This window comes from Conger conger, chromosome 13 (assembly GCF_963514075.1).
Source record: "Conger conger chromosome 13, fConCon1.1, whole genome shotgun sequence".
Lineage (NCBI taxonomy): Eukaryota > Metazoa > Chordata > Actinopteri > Anguilliformes > Congridae > Conger > Conger conger.
This window is the reverse complement of record NC_083772.1, coordinates 32,616,475-32,621,856: the sequence shown is the minus strand read 5'-3', so window position 1 is coordinate 32,621,856 and position 5,382 is coordinate 32,616,475. Positions and strand designations below refer to the sequence as shown.

General features: G+C 39.8%; 1 long non-coding RNA gene across 1 annotated transcript; it reads right to left on the bottom strand.

Annotated features, from left to right (window-relative positions):
- Window positions 1–299: 299 nt before the first annotated feature.
- Window positions 300–3,796, bottom strand: LOC133108320 (uncharacterized). Its single transcript, XR_009704645.1, has 4 exons — window positions 3,784–3,796; window positions 2,955–3,089; window positions 2,354–2,508; window positions 300–1,189 (listed from the first exon to the last, which is right to left on the bottom strand). It is a non-coding gene; the product is annotated as an uncharacterized LOC133108320 (long non-coding RNA).
- Between the last annotated feature and the right edge of the window lie 1,586 nt (window positions 3,797–5,382).

The window sequence follows — 5,382 nt, the reverse complement described above, 5'->3', positions numbered from 1 at the left end:
AACAAAGCTATTATGTATACAATACACTTAAGAATTTTTGTGCGTTGTGTATTCACATATGTGCTTCTGCATTCCACTCCGTGGTTATTTGTGACACCAACAATAATGCCATGGTCAAAGTCACTTGGATTACTTTGTCTCCATTCCGACATTTGGTCTGAACAACAGCTGAACCTCTTGACCACATCTGCATGCTTTTATGTATTTAGTTGCTGCCACATGTTTGGCTGATTAAATATTTGCATTAACTGGTGTTGGTTTACCTAATACATTTCTCACTGGGTGTAAAATGAAGATACTTTTTTTTTTTCCCACAAAAGTATTTTTATTGGGATTTTTGACATGAATATTAGCATACTTATTTTGAGCCATTTTCCCCATATAATACACAACAACAAAAAATATTCATTTTTCATTTCCATTCATTCCTTCGCCTTTACTGTAAGAACAGTGCTTGCACATCAGTTGCCAAAACCCCATAATCAAACACGCAAGCCTCTGTGAGCTGGCTTTATGCACTAATGAGCAGCTCACAGAGGAATCAATGGAATCACTGTAACAGCCCTTTGACAGCAAGGCTCTTGGCAAGAACACTTCTTTAGGCTCTCTGATCAGGATTGCTCCCTGTATCAGCCATGTAACATGAAGCTACTGTATATAACTGATATGCTTGAAAAGCAATAATAACATAATAGGTTAAGCTGATTTTAGGATAAGAGGATTTCCACAACATGAGGTCCGTATTTGGTTCCAAATGTTCCAAAAGAACAGAGAATTATAAGGTTCTAACTGACACTTTGGACAAATATTGAAAAGGTCATATCAGCTTGGAGCTCATTCACGTTGGAATATTTGAAGATTAGAATGCAGATATAACCTAATTCTCAGCTCACGAATTGTACCACTGTCCAAATATTTACAGACCTCACTGTAGAGACACGCCTAAATCCCCTTGAAGTCTACAGCCCTTTCCTCACGGCTCCAGCAGCTGGAACCCCTCCACCTCGTCGTCCCCAACCTCTCTCAGCACCAGCTTCACAACACCCTCCCTTTCTGCTTGAAAAGACAGGAACCATTTCGGCCACAGGGAGGACTCCACTCTGTAGCAGTGGCTCCGTCCTTTCACAATCTGCAGGAAGAACACAGCCTCGTGGCTGGAGTCCTTTATGTATGTGGGAAGAGGCAGGTCCTGAGGGAAATAAAAAAGGGAAACTAAAAACACTCATTTTGACATTTCGTTTTAAACATTGGGTAGGAAATCTATTCCTCTGATAAGATTCATTTACCAGCCACTCTCCACACATCCCCCCATCTCTAAAATAACTGTTTTACAGTAATAGCTCTTACACAGTGGCCACCAGAATTATTGGCACCATTAATAAAAAATTATGAAAAAAGGCTGCATATAATAAACGACTTGGATTATGATCTACAGGCCCATCCAAAAGTATTGGAACAGCAAGGTCAATTCCTTTGTTTTTGCTATACACTGAAGACTGTGAAGAAAAAGGCAGAAAGATCTGTCAGGGACATCGCAAACAATCTCCACAGGGCAGATGTGAAGGTATCTCACTGTTAACTGTTTGAAGAAGACTTAAGAGAGAAAGAAGCGATAAAAGTGGAAGGTTATAAACTGGCCAAGTCTTAACCCAATTAAACATGCATTTCACCTCCTGAAGGGTTGAAAGGTTGAAGGGAACCCCCCCCCCCCCTTTAAATGCTTAAATACCCTCTGTTCCAATACTGTTGCTCACCTAAAAATTGGGTGGTCTGATACCAGAGGTGCTATGTTCAAAGTAGTTTAACGAAGTGTAAATACCAGGAAATAAAAGCTAAAATTCTCTTGTCTCATGTTAATCTTTTTATCTCAACCCCAAATGTATTCAGTGTATTGTAAAAAGAAAGGAATTGTTCCAATACTTTTGGAGGGGACTGTGTATTTTATGTTCAAACATATGGCAAAAACTATATATTTTCAGTTTTAAATTTATTTACTAATCTCATTTTTTCTGTAAGTCACAGGTGCCAAAATTATTGGCACCCCTAACAATTATTGTAAATAAAATCAATCATGGTGGCACAAAGGCAGTCCTGAGTGAGCACAATAAACAAAACCAAGCACCTTGAGTCAAACCTCATTGGAATTATGACTGGAAGAGACTCATATGGTCAGATGAGACCAAAATTAAATGTTTTAGCCATACACACCATCGACATGTTTGGCCGCAAAATGGAATGCATACATTCCATGTCATATGTCAATAACTGTATTATAGTTGACCTTTCTGTGCATATTTATCAAGGTTGCTCATCAGCTCACCAGTACCCCCATCCTACATGCAGAACCGCTTACCTGCTGTTTTGCATAAACACCCTTTCCATTTGCGTTGACACGGCTGCAGATGATCCTGTTTGCTCCATTGTAAGACACTGTTAGTATAACAGGAAATCCACTCGATATGCCAGTGTCAGAGTTTGAATAACAACAGAGGTTGAACAGGCAATCTTCTGAAAAACAAAAAAGCAATGCAAGTTTTTTTTTTTTTTTTACATTAAAAATCGAGGCTAATGCATAAAAGTATTTGTAAAAGGAACAGCACACACCTCTCTTTCAGCCTTCACCTCTATAGTCCCTTTGATGTCCAGTTTGCATAGTGCATTAGTGAGTGCCAGACCAATAGATACCAGACACAGAGTATCATTACATAACAGTAGCTGACTTTTATCAAAAGCGACTTGAAGTTGATCAGACTAAGTAGGGGCCAATCCCCTCTGGAGCAATGTGGGGTTGAAGGCCTTGCTCAAGGGCCCAACAGCTGCACTGAGCTTATTGTAGCTACACTGGGGTTTGAATCACCAACCTTCCAGCTCCCAGCCAAGCACCTTAGCTATTATGGTAGATGTCAGTCATACAATATCACACTTAAAATTTCAGTCATCTGAGGGGTCCTTACCCTTTCTGCACTGCTTCGAGGTCCTTTCTTCAAATTTTAAGCACTCAGCATCTACTACAAGGACCTTGCTATCATTGTTCAGGATCACTTTAGTGAGACATTTATTGTTCTTCAAAAAACCGTCTTCCTCATAGTCTACAGACAGACAAAAAATAAAAAGTTATATGAAATTAATGGCCACGATATTCTCAATGAATAAAAAATACAATCTCATCTGTCAAGCAGGTTCATGAGCTTTGTTGATGACCAAGCCTAAGATAATATCAAGGGATAACTGTTCTGCATGTGAAGTATAGAATAGTATACTTAATTTACTGTCTATTTCAGCATACTATTTTTTCACATAGGTAATGTTATAGTTTTGTAAATAGGATTATTTGTTGTCTTGATCATTATTTTGGTTCCCTAATAAGGCAAACCACTGACCCGGCCAGATCTCTTTGCTCTGCAACTTTGGGGTGCCTATCCCCTCCCTCCTTAGTATCTCCTTCCAGTAAAAATGCCTGTCTGTACTGGCAAAACGTTGTAACAGGCTAGATTAATATCCTAAGAAGTTGAAAAATTTTCCATTACATGATTGGCATTGGGCAGACGCTCTTATCCAGAGCGACGTACAGTCGGAGACAGGAGACAATCCTCCCCTGGAGCAATGCAGGGTTAAGGGCCTTGCTCAAGGGCCCACCGGCTGTGCTGATCTTATTGTGGCTACACCGGGATTAGAACCACCGACCTTGCGTGCCCCAGTCATGTACCTTAACCACTAAGCTACAGGCCGCCCTCCCTTTATGCAGGTTATTCTAGCAGGAATGACACTAGCATTATACATTACCTCTGCTCACAACTTCCCAGGTCACCCACAGCAATGAAGACAACATAAACAGAAGAAACAATAAGTTCAGTAAGTGCACTGTCAAATCTGACATGAAACAGCAGTAAGATATACAGTAAAGATGACATTAAAGTGATGTAATGACTGTCTTTTTGGACACAGCTGCTTTGTCACCCTAGATCCCAGATACCCTTTAGTCGTGTCAAGTGACAAACAAACCAATGATGTAATACAATCACATGACAGATTTTGCATTGGTTTACCAGCAAAAAAGATTTCATCTTCATTTATGGTGCCAAACTTGACACACTGCCCATCAACAGCCATCTTGTCAGTTGTCAGGTCCTAGTGTATCCTCGTCAAGAAAGATGTATCAGCAAGTTGTTCAACCTTCAGATGTCTTCCTCCTGAAGTCATGGTATAAATACATTTCCATTTTGATACACTTTTAGGCCATAACAAATAACTGTATAGCTACCTTTAAAATACATAGTTTTCAGCTACATACGTTTTCAGCTTCTGAACTAGTCTGGTGTCAGGCAGCTATTAGTAGCTACATAGCCCCTAATAGATTACATATGAGGCTATTGTGGGAAACATTTGTTTCAAATATCATCACAAGCTTGCAGAAAAACAGGAGCCCACCTAACCACGAAGGAGGGGGCCACACTGGATTAACCCCAGAGTTTAGAATTGCCCCACTCTCCCCAGCAACAGAATGTGTATATACCGTAAATCCTCAAATTGTGTCCGGGGTCTTTTATTTACTTAGGCTGCACAAAGCACAGGCCTTTATTTGGGGCAGGCTTGTATTCGAGGCAGGCCTTTATTTCTTATTAGGCTTCTGGTGTAGAATTTTATTCTTAGAAATAAAGTAAAAGGCTACACTTAAAGTGGGCCAACACTGTTCAACACTTCCTGTAACCGTTCAGAAATCAATTAGTGTAGGCTAATCAGGAAACACCGTTTGGTAAGTCATAGTGCCAGCCTTAACAGACTTAGTTCATTGCAAATATTCTCAAACACAATAAATCACATGCAAGTCCAGAATCCATAAAATAACAACTTGCCAGACACGCCTTCATGAACAATAACAAATTAGAGTAGATAACAGTTGATAAAAGTTAACTTAATCTTTTTTTCCTAAAGTGCGTTTTATTGTGAGACATGCGTTTCATTTGGAGCAGCATACCGGTAGGCTATCAAAAGATTTTCGCTTTGGTTTGGGATTTAATTTACTTTTGGACTGTTTGATTCTATTGCTAAATGTTGGGCACTGAAATCTGGGGGGTATTTGATGGTTCACTGTTAAGTTTTATGTAGTTGAAAGAGTGTCGGGATTTCCACCCGTCTGTTTATTGCGAGCCAAGGCAGCAGCTTTCATTCATTCATTGAACGTGCGCTGTGCTGTAAATACATGGAAACCTTATTGCGTAGCCAAGTAACCTAAATTGAATTAATTTTGAATTTTGCCTGATTTACTTTTTATTAAATTCGTAGGCTGGAATGCCTCGTGGCAACAATTGTGTTTAAATGTATACTGCTTCAGCCTTTGGCAAGCTACTTAGAAGGGGGTGGCAAGCGACTGGTAGCTTGAGA